Raw genomic sequence first — 15,651 nt, 5'->3', positions numbered from 1 at the left:
GCCAAACCCAGTTTAAGGAGGAGGGCCTTTGCATCAATATAGTAACAGTCAGGTGGTTTCTAATAGCAACTAATATCCAACATCACATAAACACTTGCTCATCACATGCAACTGAACACGTTACTGTAGAGCAACCACACCTGTGCACTTAATTTAGGGAGGCAATGGCATTGTCAATAGTGGTTCTGCTGATGATAATGCATTAGTAATGACTATTTCCAAACCCAGCCCTTAATAACTACCAAACAATAACGCTAACACCCTAAAAACTAACTCAATCGTCCCACCCCGACCTCTAACCCTTACACCCTAAGCACCAGCTCAACCTCGACACCCTAACCACTAACCAAACCTTGTCACCCTAATCTCATGGGGAGACAGTGATGCAGAGGTAATGTCACTGGACTAGTAATCCAGAAGCCAGGCTAATGTTCTGGGGACACAGGCTTAAATCCCACCACGGCAGCTGGTGGAATTTAAATTCAATGAATAAAATCTGGAATATAAAGCTCGTCTCACATGAAAACATCATTGTGGTTTAAAAACCCATCTGGTTTAGAGAAGGAAATCTGCTGTTCTTCCCCGATCTGGCCTACATGTGACTCCAGACCCACAGCATTGTGCTTGACTCTTAAATTGCCCTCTGAGATGGCCCCGCCACCCAGTTGTCAAGGCAGCTCACCACCACCTTCTCAAGGACAGTTATGGATAGGCAACAAATGTTGACCCTGCCGGTGATGCCCACATCCCGTAAAGAAGAAAGAAAACACTAATCCCCAATATTCCCTAAACATCCCGGGGAGGACATCTTACTGTCCTTTCACCACACAGGAGTGGCTCAGTAGACCAAGTTTTTTTTATTCATTCATGGGATGCAGACATTGCTGGCTAAGTCAACATTTATTACCCATCCCTATTTGCCCTTGAGAAGGTGGTGCTGAGCTGCCTTCTTGAACCGCTGCAGTCCATGTGGCATAGGTGCTGTTAGGGAGGGAGTTCCAGGATTCTGACCCAGCGACAGTGAAGGAACAGCGATATATTTCCAAGTCAGGATGGTGAGTGACTTGGAGGGGAACTTCCAGGTGCTGGTGTTCCCATCTATCTGCTGCCCTTGTCCTTCTAGATGGTAGAGGTCATGGATTTGGAAGGTGCTGTCTAAGGAGCCTTGGTGAATTCCTGCAGTGCATCTTGTAGATGGTACACACACTGCTGCTACTGTGTGTCGGTGGTGGAGGGAATGAATGTTTGTGGATGGGGTGCCAATCAAACAAGCTGCTTTGTCCTGGATGATGTTGAGCTTCTTCAGTGTTGGGTGGGAGCTGCACTCATCCAGGCAAGTGGGGAGTATTCCATCTCACTCCTGACTTGTGCCTTGTAGATGGTGGACAGGCTTTGGGAGTCAGGAGATGTGTTACTTGCTGCAGGATTTCCAGCCGCTGACCTGCTCTTATAGCCACAGTATTTATATGGCTAATCCAGTTCAGTTTCTGGTCAATGGTAACCCTCAGTCAGCGATGGTAATGCCAAGTGAATGTCAAGGGGTGGTGGTTAAATTCTTGCTTGTTGGAGATAGTCATTGCCTGGCACTTGTGTGGCGCAAATGTTACTTGACAATTGACAAGCCTGGTTATTGTCCAGATCTTGCTGCATTCAGACATGGACTGCTTCAGTATCTGAGGGGTCGCGAATGATGCTGAACATTGTGCAATCAGTGAACATCCTCACTTCTGACCCTATGATGGGAGGAAGATTTTTCTTTATACATTTATGGGACGTGTGCTTTGCTGGCTGGGTCAGCATTCATTGCCCATCCCTGGTGGCCCTTGAGAAGGTAGTGGTGAGCTGCCTTCTTGAACTGCTGCAGTCCATGTGGTGTAGGTACACCCACAGTGCTGTTAGGGAGGCAGTTCCAGCATTTTGACCCAGCGAGTGAAGGAACAGTGATATATTTCCAAGTCAGGATGGACAGTGACTTGGAGGGGAACTTCCAGGTGGTGGTGTTCCCATGTATCTGCTGCCATTGTTCTTCTAGGATGTAGTGGTCATGGGTTTGGAAGATGCTGTCTAAGGAGTCTTGGCGAATTCCTGCCATGCATCTTGTAGATGGTACACACACTGCTGCCACTGTGCGTCATGGTGGAAGGAATGAATGTTGGTGGATAGGGTGCCAATCAAATGGGTTGCTTTGTCCTGGATGGTGTTGAGCTTCTTGAGTGCTGTGGGAGCTGCACTCATCCAAGCAAATGGGGAGTATTCCATCACATTCCTGACTTGTGCCCTGTAGATGGTGGACAGGCTTTGGGGAGTCAGGGATGAGTTACTCTTCGCAGGATTCCCAGCCTCCGACCTGCCCTTGTAGCCACAGTATTTATATGGATAATTCAGTTCAGTTTCTGGTCAGTGTCAACCCCCAGGATGTTGATAGCGGAGGATTCAGTGATGGTAATGCCATTGAACGTCAACGGGCGATGATTAGATTCTCTCTTATTGGAGTTGATCACTGCCTGACACGTGTGTGGTGCAAATGATACTTGCCACTTGTCAGTCCAAGCCTGGATATTGTCCAGGTTTTGCTGCATTTGGACATGGACTGCTTCAGTTTCTGAGTCTTCGTGAATGGTGCTGAACATTGTGCAATCATCAGTGAACATCCCTACTTCTGACCTTATGATGGAAGGAAGTCATTGATGAAGCAGCTGAAGATGGCTGGATAGAGGACATGACCCTGAGGAATGCCTGTAGCAATGTCCTGGAACTGAGATGACTGACCTCCAACAACCACAACCATCTTCCTTTGTGCTAGGTATGATTGATTCCAAACAATGGAGAACTTTCTCCTGATTTCCACTGACTCCATCTTTGCTAGGGGTCCTTGAGGCTACACTCGGTCAAAGGCTGCCTTGATGTCAAGGGCAGTCACTCTCACCTCACCTCAGGAGTTCAGCTCTTTTGTCCATGTTTGAACCAAGACCGTAATGAGGTCAGGAGCTAAGTGGCCCTGGCGGAACCCAAACTGGGCATCAGTGAGCAGGTTATTGCTAAGCAAGTGCCACTTGATAGCACTGTTGATGACCCCTTCCATTACTTTACTGATGATGGAGAGTAGACTGATGGGACGGTAATTGGCCGGGTTTGATTTGTCCTGCTTTTTGTGTACAGGACATACCTGGGCAATTTTCCACATAGCCGGGTAGATGCCAGTGTTGTAGCTGCACTGGAACAGCTTGGCTAGGGGCGCAGCAAGTTCTGGAGCACAAGCCTTCAATTCTATTGCTGGAATTGTCAGGACCCATAGCCTTTGCAGTATCCAGTGCCTACAGCCATTTCTTGATATCACATGGAGTGAATTGAATTGGCTCAAGACTGGCATCTGTGGTGCTGGGGACCTCTTGGGGGCGGGGGAGGGAATGCATCATTCACTCGGCACTTCTGGCTGAAGGTTGTTGTAAATGCTTCAGCCTTATCTTTTGCACTGATGTGCTGGGCTCCCCCATCATTGAGGATAGGGATATCTGTGGAGCCTCCATTGATGAAGCTGCTGGAGATGTTGGGCCGAGGACACTACCCTGAGGAACTCTTGCAGTGATGTCCTGGAACTGAGATGATTGGCCTCCAACAACCACAACCATCTTCCTTTGTGCTACGTATGACTCCAACCAGTGAAGGGTTTTCCCCGATTCCCAGTTTTGATAGGGCTCCTTGATGCCACACTCGGTCAAATGCTGCCTTGATGTCAAGGGCAGTCATTCTCACTTCACATCTGGAGTTCAGCTCTTTAGTCCATGTCTGAACCAAGGCTGTAATGAGGTCGCTCGCACGCCACCACCCTGACCAAATGACCAGAAAACTTCTCAGAACCTGACTGAACAGCCTGCCTTGATGCTGAGCCACAAAGGACGAGGAAGGTGGCAGGGCTGATTCCCTGGTCTACCACAGGTTAACTGATCTGGTAAAACGGCAAGGATACTCAACTCAGCCTCAGTTTAAAGAACAACAGAAAGGGAAAAAAACCCACGAGTTTCCTGCTCCTGATTGCTGTCTAGTGACTATCAGTGGGTAGTACCAATGTGGATCGTTGATAAGCTCATCTTCCGATTAGGTACTTTACAGCTTTCAGGACTTAACACTGAGTTCAATAACTTCAGACCATGAGCTCTCTACTCCATCTTCACCCTTTTTTTATAACTTTTCTTTTAAGCGACTTATTTTTATTCATTGTTTTATCCCCTTTTTCATCCTTCCTTTTCATCTCATTTTCGATCCTTTTTTTCCCCCGCCCCCTCCCCTTCCCCCACCAACAACGGCCATCTGTTACTTGTTCATGTCGTTCTTTTCAGAGTGCTTACCCCTGTTCTGCTGTTATCACATTCTGCTTTCCTATCTTTATGCCATTATCAGCACCTTTGTTAGCTCTTACCACTACCATTAACACCCCCTTTGCCCTTTTGTTCATGGCATCTTTGTCAATCTCTCCTTTGTCCCCACCTATCGCCGGCCTTCTATCCAACTTCACCTGCTCCACCTCCCCTTAAGCAGTATAAACTTCATAGCATTTCTACTTTTCTGTAGCTCTGAAGAAGCATCATAGAGACTCGAAACACTAACTGTTTTTCTCTCCACAGATGCTGTCAGGCCTGAGTTTTTCCAGCACTTTCTGTTTTTCTTTCTCTTGGATAAGGACAGGTTTGGGCTTCACTGAGATGCTGCCTCAGTTGAATGGCCTGCTGGCATCTAATTTCCAAGCACAGAAGAAAGAACATTCGGGGAAGGTCGGAAACAGATCCTGTGGAACTATATCCCAGTAAAGGATCAACACATTCAGGAGAACTGGAGAGAAATAAAGAGATGACCAACTCAAGGATCATGGCTGGCTTGTTTTTCAGGCATTTCTTTTTTTGCCCTTTTCCTGTTGAAGGTAGAATTCCTACTGAGGCTGTCACCAAGGACATCACTTATTCTTCATGTGCAAGGCAGAGTATGTCACAGGTTCTCTGAACATGGGGAGGTGGAGTGAAGCTAACCTAATCCTGATCTCATCTCACATCCACATTCATGAATTATACCTTTCAGCAGCAGTCACTGGCTAGTCGTCAGGAGCAGGAACACTGGCTGATTTCTCCCTCCCCTAATCCAAAGGGAGTTGCAAATCATCTTAACCTAGCACAGAAAGGTAAACCGGAGTGTTTTCTAAATGGTGAGAAAGTGAGTCACAAGATGTAAGAGTCTACATAAATCATTAAAAGCTGATAGATCAATGAATAGCAATGAAAAAAGTTAATGGAATATTGGCCTTTATCTCCAGAGTGCTGGTTTACAATAAGGTGGAAGTTCAGGGCACCAAACCTTAGAAAGCTATATACTGGCCTTGGAAAGGGTACATAGTAGATAGACCAAAATGATATCAGGACCTAGAGGGTTAAGTTATGAGGACTAGTTTTATAAACTAGGCTTACATTCCTTTGAGTTCAGAAGATTAAGGAGTGATCTGATTGAGTTGTTTAAACCGTTAAAAAGGATTTGATAGGGTAGATAAAGAAACTATTTCCTCTAATGGGGAAATCAAGATCGAAAAGATGTTGATTTTAAAATTAGACAGGCTGTTCAAGAATGGAATCCGCACAAAGAGTAGGTGGAAATCTGGACCCCTCTATTCCCAAAGGCTCAGTGAATACTGAAGGGGTGGGGGTGGTGTCAATTGGACCTTTCAAGACTGAGATTGATAGGTTTTTATTGGCTAAGGACATCGAGGGATATGGAGCAAAGGTGGGTAGATGGAGTTCAGATATAGATCAGACGTGATCAAATTGAATGGCAGAACAGGTTCAAGGGGCTGAATAGTCTCCTGTTCTGCTGAATGGCTCAACTGGGCCATAGGAGGGGGAGAAAGCTCAATCATTCTAAAGCTTGTTATTGGAAAAAACAGATGTGGGGAGTGAAAGGAGTCCCTCAATGCAGAAACCACCCAACCTTATAGCTTCTTCACACATTCTTGCACAAACACAACACTGGAAAATGCAACCACCTTTCTTTACTGCCGACAAAACCCATTTGTCCCAACAAATTCCCTCACCTACACCCAGCAGCAAACCTCGACCAAATGTACTTATTAATTATGGACATGTCCAAGGAATGCAGAATTTCATACTAAACAGTTCCACCGAGAAGCCAAATGGTTCATTCTACCTCACAAAGTGACAACCTCTCCATCCCGTGGGAGGTGATCAACTTTCCATTTCACACTCCCCTACAAGTCAACCACCCCTCCCTAACATTTCCCAGGCTTAATGAGCAAAAATAAAGAGGCAAGCCCCAAGGAAAGGTCGCTGTCTAAAGCCCCAAACGTTGCCAGTATCTCAGGTCTGCTCTTTAAATTAAAACACGGTCAGTTCACAAAGATTCCTCTCCCTCCGTTGGCTCAGATCAAGCAACTAAACAGTCTTTACACCTTTCACACCTGAGCACAGACTGGGAGGCCATTCGGCCACAGAAGCATCACAGCTGAGTGCAATCCTTCCTGCAAACGAAACTTAAATACTCCCAAGGGGAGGCCAGAAAGCAGGGGCAGGAATGCCGGCCTGTTTGCCCTCTCCCCTCCTGAGCCCAGTCACCACACCAACTTAGCAGGTCCTGAGGATCGAGCGCCTTTCCCAGACTGTGTGGATCAGACATCTGCTGACTAAAATTTGTCAAATCACTCAGGAAGCACAGGGGCAGGGGTAATGACCCAGACAAACTCACAGGAATGAGGCTCAGGAATCAACCTCACCAGCCCAGAGTTCGAATCCTTCTCACCCTCTCCACACACCATGAAACATCTTATCCTACATTTAACCCTTTAAACCATCTGCTCACCTATTCTCCCCTCCTCACCCCTACACCCACCCCCTCTCCCCTCCTCACACCCTCATCCAACCCCCTCCTCTCTCCTCACACCCTCATCCAACCCCCTCTCCCCTCCTCACACCCTCATCCAACCCCCTCCTCTCTCCTCACCCCCACACCAACCCCCCTCTCCTCCTCACACCCTCACCCACCCCCTCTCCTCTACACCCACCCCCTCTCCCCTCCTCACACCCTCATCCAAACCCCTCCTCTCTCCTCACACCCTCATCCAACCCCCTCCTCTCTCCTCACACCCTCATCCAACCCCCTCTCCCCTCCTCACACCCTCATCCAACCCCCTCTCCCCTCCTCACACCCTCATCCAACACCCTCCTCTCTCCTCACCCCCACACCGACCCCCTCTCCCACACCCTCATCCAACACCCTCTCCCCTCCTCACACCCTCATCCAACCCCTTCCTCTCTCCTCACACCCTCATCCAACCCCCTCCTCTCCTCACACCCTCATCCAACCCCCTCTCCCCTCCTCACCCCTACACCCACCCCCTCTCCCCTCCTCACACCCTCATCCAACCCCCTCCTCTCCTCACCCCCACCCCCTCCTCACACCCTCATCCAACCCCCTCCTCTCTCCTCACCCCCACCCCCTCCTCACACCCTCATCCAACCCCCTCCTCTCTCCTCACCCCCACCCCCTCTTCCCTCCTCACACCCTCATCCAACCCCCTCCTCTCTCCTCACCCCCACCCCCTCCTCACACCCTCATCCAACACCCTCCTCTCTCCTCACCCCCATCCCCTCTCCCCTCCTCACACCCTCATCCAACCCCCTCCTCTCTCCTCACCCCCACCCTCTCCCCTCCTCACACCCTCATCCAACCCCCTCCTCTCTCCTCACACCCTCATCCAACCCCCACCTCTCTCCTTACCTCCACACCCACCCCCTCTCCCACACCCTCATCCAACGCCCTCTCCCCTCCTCACACCCTCATCCAAGCCCCTCCTCTCTCCTCACACCCTCATCCAACCCCCTCCTCTCCTCACACCCTCATCCAACCCCCTCTCCCCTCCTCACCCCTACACCCACCCCCTCTCCCCTCCTCACACCCTCATCCAACCCCCTCCTCTCTCCTCACCCCCACCCCCTCCTCACACCCTCATCCAACCCCCTCCTCTCTCCTCACCCCCACCCCCTCCTCACACCCTCATCCAAGCCCCTCCTCTCTCCTCACCCCCACACCGACCCCCCTCTCCTCCTCACACCCTCACCCACCCCCTCTCCTCCTCACACCCTTATCCAACCCTCTCCTCCTCCTCACACCCTCAGCCAACCCCCTCTCTCCTCCTCACACCCTCAGCCAACCCCCTCCTCTCTCCTCATACCCACCCCCTCCTCTCTCCTCACCCTCACACCCACCCCCTCCTCTCCTCCTCACACTCTCAGCCAACCCCCTCCTCTCCTCCTCACACTCTCAGCCAACCCCCTCCTCTCCTCCTCACACTCTCAGCCAACCCCCTCCTCTCCTCCTCACACCCTCATCCAACCCCCTCCTCTCTCCTCACACCCTCAGCCAGCCCCCTCCTCTCTCCTCACACCCTCAGCCAGCCCCCTCCTCTCTCCTCACACCCTCAGCCAGCCCCCTCCTCTCTCCTCACACCCTCAGCCAGCCCCCTCCTCTCTCCTCACACCCTCAGCCAGCCCCCTCCTCTCTCCTCACACCCTCAGCCAGCCCCCTCCTCTCTCCTCACACCCTCAGCCAGCCCCCTCCTCTCTCCTCACACCCTCAGCCAGCCCCCTCCTCTCTCCTCACACCCTCAGCCAGCCCCCTCCTCTCTCCTCACACCCTCAGCCAGCCCCCTCCTCTCTCCTCACACCCTCAGCCAGCCCCCTCCTCTCTCCTCACACCCTCAGCCAGCCCCCTCCTCTCCTCCTCACTCCCACACCCACCTCGCCTCCTCAACCCCACATCCATCCCATCTCCTCCCATTCTCACCTCAACCCCACACCCACCCCCTCTCCCCTTCTCCCCATCCCCTCTCTCCCTCTCCCATTTCCCTCCTCTCCCCCTTCTCCCTCCTTCCTCCCCCCTTCTCCCTCCTTCCTCTCTACGCCCTCCACCCCTTCCCCTCACCTCCCCATCCCCTCCTTTCCTTGTCACTTCCCCCTCTCTCCCACCTTTCATAAGAACATAAGAAATAGGAACAGGAGTAGACCATGCTGCACCTCAAGCCGCCTGCTCTGCCATTCAATAAGATCATGGCTGGTCTTGTGTTTCAACTTCCACATTCCCATCTACCCCCAATAACCTTTGATTCCCTTGCCTAACATCAATCTACCTACCTCTGCCTTAAAAACATTCAATGACACTGTCTCCATCACCACCTGAGGCAGAGTTCCAAAGTCACACAACCCTCAGAAAAAATTTCCCCTGGCCTCCCCCTCTCCTTTCCCTCTCTCCCCTTCTCCCCCTTTCCCCGTCTAGTGCCTCCTTTCCCCCCTCCCCTTTCCTTTCACCCCCAGCGCCCTCCGTTTCCTCCATCAGTCCCCTCACCTTTCCTCCTGCCTCCTTTCTGTCTCCCCCTCCCTTCTTTCCTTTTGACTCCCCCACTCCCTCTCCTTTCCCTCCTGTCTCCCCCTCTCACCTTCCCCTTTGTCTTTCCCACTTCCCTCTCACCTTCCCCTTTGTCCCTCCATTCCCTCCCGCCTCCTCCATTTCCCTCTTGCCTCCTGCTCTCCTCCTTTCCCCAACTCCCTCTGTCCACTCCCTGGCCCCCTTCCCTCCCTGTCTGCCCCCACTCCCCACTTTGACTCCCCAATCCCTCCTCCACCCCTTATGTCTAGCCCTTCCCTTCTTCCTCTCCCCGTCTCCGCTCGCCCTCCCTCCCCTCCGTCTGTCTCCCCGTCCCTTCCTCCTCTGCCCCTGTATCCCCCTCCCCCCCGTTCCTCTTCTCCCCCTGTAACCCTACTTCCCTCCTCCCACCCTCCTCTCCCCTGTATCCCCTCCCCCTCTGTAGCCCCCCTCCTCTCCCTCAATCTCTCCCCTCCCCTCACTCCTCTCTGACTCCAACACCTCGCTCTCCTCCACCCCTGGTGTCTTCCCCTTACCTCATTCCTTTCCTTTCCCTCCCTTCCCCCTCCCTCCTCCACCACCCTTGGACTCCCCCGTCCCTCCCACATATCTCCACCAGCCCTCTCCCCGTGCCCCCCTCCCCTCCCTCCGTCCCTCTCCCCGTGCCCACCTCCCCTCCCTCTGCCAGTCCCCCTCCCCTCCCTCCATCCCCCTCCCCATGCCCCCCTCCCCTCCTTCCATTCTCCCTCCCCGTGCCCCCATCCCTCCCCTCGTGCCCCCTCCCATCCCTCCGTCCCCCTTCCTCTCCCTCCGTCCGCCCCCCTCCTCTCTCCAGTCCATGTCCCCATCTCCTCCATCACCCACTCTCCCTCCGTCTTCACCTCCATCTCCCCCTCACCCACCCTCTGCTCCCTCCTCTCTTCCTTTCCCTGTCTTTTTCTCCCTCATGCCTTTCCCTCTGTCCCCTCCAGCCTCACTCCTTTCCTCTGTCTCCTTCTCCCTCATTCCATTCCGTCACCCCTCCCTCTCTGCCCCCTCTGCCCTCCGCCCTACTCCGTTCCCGCTGACTCCCTCTGCCCTCCTCCTTTCCCTCTGCTCTCCTCCTTTCCCTCTGACTCCCTCTGCCCTCCTCCTCTCCCTCTACCCTCCTCCTTTCCCTGTCTCCCCCTGCCCTCCTCCTCTCCCTCGGCCCTCCTCCTCTCCCTTGGCCCTCCTCCTGTCTCTCGGCCCTCCCCCTCATTTCCCTCTGCCCGCCTCCTTTCCCTCTGACTCCCTCTGCCCTCCACCTCCCTCTGCCCTCCACCTCCTGCTCTCCCTCTGCCCTCCTCCTCCCGTCCCTCCTCCTCTCCCCCTGCCCCCTCCTCTCCCTCTGCCCCGCCTCCCCCTCTGCCCCTCTTCGTTCTCTCCCTCTGCCCCTCTTCCTCCTCTCCCTCTGCCCTCCTCTCGCCTTCTCCTCCTCCTCTCGCCTTCTCCTCCTCCTCTCGCCTTCTCCTCCCCTCTACCCTCCTCCTCCCTCCCCTCTGCCTTCCTCCTCCTCCCCTCTACCCTCCTCCTCCCCCCTCTGCCCTCCTCCTCCCTCCCCTCTGCCCTCCTCCTCCCTACCCTCCTCCCCTTCCCTCTGCCCTCCTCCCTCCCCTCTGCCCTCCTCCTCCCTCCCCTCTGCCCTCCTCCTCCCTACCCTCCTCCCCTTCCCTCTGCCCTCCTCCCCTTCCCTCTGCCCTCCTCCTCCTCCTCCCCTCTCCCCCACTCACCTGAAAGGAGCCTCCGCTCCAGCGCTCTGCGCCCGCCCGGCTCCTCCAGCTCCGCTGCTGCCTCAATGCGCGATTGTTTACTGCCCTCAGCAACCGGGCGGCTGCCTTTCTCTTTCTTTTTTGCAACTGAATAAATGCAGCGGGAAGTTTACGCTGCAAACTCTGCCGGTGTTTTGCCGGTGCTCTGCGCCTCTCCGGAGACCCCCCAATGTTAGCGGAATGGAGCCGGCTCCGGGGCTCGCGCACAATGAGCCAGCCTGGGGAAAGTAGTTCCGGCAGAGCCACCTCACTGCCCTCGCACCAGCACCAGCACCAGCTCCAGCCTGGGGGGGGGTGGTTAGAGACAGACAACAACCCCACCCCCACCCCCACCCCCGAGCCCCCTCAGATACCAGCTGCGGATGGGACGGGCCATCCCGAGGTAGCGCTGAGCCGGCCGGCCCCATTGTGCGGGCCTGTGTTTGTGTTGCTGCGGGAGGGACTCTTTGTGGCGGAGGGAGGAGCCGGGGACAATGGAGCCTTGGAGAGAGGGGGGGGGGGGGCGGGTGGCGAGAGGCTCCGGGCCGGCGGCGCTGGGGCTGCCCCGGCTCTGGTGGCCCCGGCCCCGGCCCCGGCCCCGGCCCCGCTGTAACATTTGCTGCTGGGGGGGATCAGGGATCAGGGATCAGGCAGGAAGTGGGACAATTACACTCCGGTGGCGCCAGTTCATTTCAGGTCAAACCAAACCCTTTACTGCAATTTGTCTCAAACTTTACACAAAGTCCGGGGGGGGGGGGTGGGGGGGGGGGGAGGGGGTCTTATGGGGGTCAGGGAGTTGGGGTGTGGGGGGGGTCAGGGAGTTGGGGTGGGGGGGGGTCAGGGAGTTGGGGTGGGGGGGGGTCAGGGGGTTGGGGTGGGGGGGGGGTCAGGGGGTTGGGGTGGGGGGGGGTCAGGGAGTTGGGGTGGGGGGGGGGGTCCTATGGGGGTCAGGGAGTTGGGGTGGGGGGGGGGGGTCCTATGGGGGTCAGGGAGTTGGGGTGGGGGGGGGGTCCTATGGGGGTCAGGGAGTTGGGGTGGGGGGGGTCAGGGAGTTGGGGTGGGGGGGGTCAGGGAGTTGGGGTGGGGGGGGTCCTATGGGGGTCAGGGAGTTGGGGTGGGGGGGGTCCTATGGGGGTCAGGGAGTTGGGGTGGGGGGGGGTCCTATGGGAGTCAGGGAGTTGGGGTGGGGGGGGGGGTCCTATGGGGGTCAGGGAGTTGGGGTGGGGGGGGGGGTCCTATGGGGGTCAGGGAGTTGGGGTGGGGGGGGGGTCCTATGGGGGTCAGGGAGTTGGGGTGGGGGGGGTCCTATGGGGGTCAGGGAGTTGGGGTGGGGGGGTGTCAGGGAGTTGGGGTGGGGGGGGGTCCTATGGGGGTCAGGGAGTTGGGGTGGGGGGGGTCAGGGAGTTGGGGTGGGGGGGGGGTCCTATGGGGGTCAGGGAGTTGGGGTGGGGGGGGGGTCAGGGAGTTGGGGTGGGGGGGGTCAGGGAGTTGGGGTGGGGGGGGCGTCCTATGGGGGTCAGAGAGTTGGGGTGGGGGGGGGGTCAGGGAGTTGGGGTGGGGGGGGGGGTCCTATGGGGGTCAGGGAGTTGGGGTGGGGGGGGGTCCTATGGGGGTCAGGGAGTTGGGGTGGGGGGGGGGTCCTATGGGGGTCAGGGAGTTGGGGTGGGGGGGGGTCCTATGGGGGTCAGGGAGTTGGGGTGGGGGGGGGGTCCTATGGGGGTCAGGGAGTTGGGGTGGGGGGGGGGTCCTATGGGGGTCAGGGAGTTGGGGTGGGGGGGGGTCAGGGAGTTGGGGTGGGGGGGGGGTCCTATGGGGGTCAGGGAGTTGGGGTGGGGTGGGTCCTATGGGGGTCAGGGAGTTGGGGTGGGGGGGGGTCCTATGGGGGTCAGGGAGTTGGGGTGGGGGGGGGTCCTATGGGGGTCAGGGAGTTGGGGTGGGGGGGTCCTATGGGGGTCAGGGGGTGGGGGGGGTCAGGGAGTTGGGGTGGGGGGGGGGTCAGGGAGTTGGGGTGGGGGGGGGGTCCTATGGGGGTCAGGGAGTTGGGGTGGGGGGGGTCCTATGGGGGTCAGGGAGTTGGGGTGGGGGGGTCAGGGAGTTGGGGTGGGGGGGGTCCTATGGGGGTCAGGGAGTTGGGGTGGGGGGGGGTCCTATGGGGGTCAGGGAGTTGGGGTGGGGGGGGGTCCTATGGGGGTCAGGGAGTTGGGGTGGGGGGGGGGTCCTATGGGGGTCAGGGAGTTGGGGTGGGGGGGGGTCCTATGGGGGTCAGGGAGTTGGGGGGGGGTCAGGGAGTTGGGGTGGGGGGGGGGTCCTATGGGGGTCAGGGAGTTGGGGTGGGGGGGGTCCTATGGGGGTCAGGGAGTTGGGGTGGGGGGGGTCAGGGAGTTGGGGTGGGGGGGGGTCAGGGAGTTGGGGTGGGGGGGGTCCTATGGGGGTCAGGGAGTTGGGGTGGGGGGGGTCCTATGGGGGTCAGGGAGTTGGGGTGGGGGGGGTCCTATGGGGGTCAGGGAGTTGGGGTGGGGGGGGGGGTCCTATGGGGGTCAGGGAGTTGGGGTGGGGGGGGGTCCTATGGGGGTCAGGGAGTTGGGGTGGGGGGGGTGTCAGGGAGTTGGGGTGGGGGGGGGTCCTATGGGGGTCAGGGAGTTGGGGTGGGGGGGGTCCTATGGGGGTCAGGGAGTTGGGGTGGGGGGGGTCAGGGAGTTGGGGTGGGGGGGGTCAGGGAGTTGGGGTGGGGGGGGTCAGGGAGTTGGGGTGGGGGGGGCGTCCTATGGGGGTCAGAGAGTTGGGGTGGGGGGGGGGTCAGGGAGTTGGGGTGGGGGGGGGTCCTATGGGGGTCAGGGAGTTGGGGTGGGGGGGGGGTCCTATGGGGGTCAGGGAGTTGGGGTGGGGGGGGGTCCTATGGGGGTCAGGGAGTTGGGGTGGGGGGGGTCCTATGGGGGTCAGGGAGTTGGGGTGGGGGGGGGGGTCCTATGGGGGTCAGGGAGTTGGGGTGGGGGGGGTGTCCTATGGGGGTCAGGGAGTTGGGGTGGGGGGGGGTCAGGGAGTTGGGGTGGGGGGGGTCCTATGGGGGTCAGGGAGTTGGGGTGGGGGGGGTCCTATGGGGGTCAGGGAGTTGGGGTGGGGGGGGGTCCTATGGGGGTCAGGGAGTTGGGGTGGGGGGGGGGTCCTATGGGGGTCAGGGAGTTGGGGTGGGGGGGGGTCCTATGGGGGTCAGGGAGTTGGGGTGGGGGGGTCCTAAGGGGGTCAGGGAGTTGGGGTGGGGGGGGGGTCCTATGGGGGTCAGGGAGTTGGGGTGGGGGGGGTCCTATGGGGGTCAGGGAGTTGGGGTGGGGGGGGGGTCCTATGGGGGTCAGGGAGTTGGGGTGGGGGGGGTCCTATGGGGGTCAGGGAGTTGGGGTGGGGGGGGGTCAGGGAGTTGGGGTGGGGGGGGTCCTATGGGGGTCAGGGAGTTGGGGTGGGGGGGGTCCTATGGGGGTCAGGGAGTTGGGGTGGGGGGGGGTCAGGGAGTTGGGGTGGGGGAGGGTCCTATGGGGGTCAGGGAGTTGGGGTGGGGGGGGGGTCCTATGGGGGTCAGGGAGTTGGGGTGGGGGGGGGTCAGGGAGTTGGGGTGGGGGGGGGTCAGGGGGTTGGGGTGGGGGGGGGGTCAGGGAGTTGGGGTGGGGGGGGTCCTATGGGGGTCAGGGAGTTGGGGTGGGGGGGGGTCCTATGGGGGTCAGGGAGTTGGGGTGGGGGGGGGGTCCTATGGGGGTCAGGGAGTTGGGGTGGGGGGGGGTCCTATGGGGGTCAGGGAGTTGGGGTGGGGGGGGGTCCTATGGGGGTCAGGGAGTTGGGGTGGGGGGGTGTCAGGGAGTTGGGGTGGGGGGGGGGTCCTATGGGGGTCAGGGAGTTGGGGTGGGGGGGGTCAGGGAGTTGGGGTGGGGGGGGTCAGGGAGTTGGGGTGGGGGGGGCGTCCTATGGGGGTCAGGGAGTTGGGGTGGGGGGGGGTCAGGGAGTTGGGGTGGGGGGGGTCCTATGGGGGTCAGGGAGTTGGGGTGGGGGGGGTCCTATGGGGGTCAGGGAGTTGGGGTGGGGGGGGGTCCTATGGGGGTCAGGGAGTTGGGGTGGGGGGGTCAGGGAGTTGGGGTGGGGGGGGTCAGGGAGTTGGGGTGGGGGGGGGCGTCCTATGGGGGTCAGGGAGTTGGGGTGGGGGGGGGGGTCAGGGAGTTGGGGTGGGGGGGGTCCTATGGGGGTCAGGGAGTTGGGGTGGGGGGGGTCCTATGGGGGTCAGGGAGTTGGGGTGGGGGGGGGGTCCTATGGGGGTCAGGGAGTTGGGGTGGGGGGGGTCCTATGGGGGTCAGGGAGTTGGGGTGGGGGGGGTCCTATGGGGGTCAGGGAGTTGGGGGAGACGCTAGGGAGGGTCGGGGAGGGGCTGGGGGGTGAGGGAGTTGTGGGGAGTGGAGAGGCAGGGAGTGGGGTGATGTTGGGGGGATGGAAG

General features: G+C 58.3%; 1 protein-coding gene across 4 annotated transcripts in view; it reads right to left on the bottom strand.

Annotated features, from left to right (window-relative positions):
- The window catches only part of rcor2 (REST corepressor 2), a 61,572-nt gene that overhangs the window by 18,516 nt on the left and 27,405 nt on the right, over positions 1 to 15,651 (bottom strand). The window contains exon 1 of one of the 4 annotated variants that reach the window (XM_041182011.1): positions 11,163 to 11,431. The exons of the other annotated variants lie outside the window; for them this stretch is intronic. The gene's annotated coding sequence lies outside the window, so the exon portion shown is untranslated. Of the gene's footprint in view, positions 1 to 11,162; positions 11,432 to 15,651 lie in introns of those variants that run through there. 4 annotated transcript variants of the gene reach the window in all.

This window comes from Carcharodon carcharias (assembly GCF_017639515.1).
Source record: "Carcharodon carcharias isolate sCarCar2 chromosome 37 unlocalized genomic scaffold, sCarCar2.pri SUPER_37_unloc_2, whole genome shotgun sequence".
Lineage (NCBI taxonomy): Eukaryota > Metazoa > Chordata > Chondrichthyes > Lamniformes > Lamnidae > Carcharodon > Carcharodon carcharias.
Note: the sequence above shows the minus strand (reverse complement) of the source record. Positions and strands in the feature narration are given on the sequence as shown.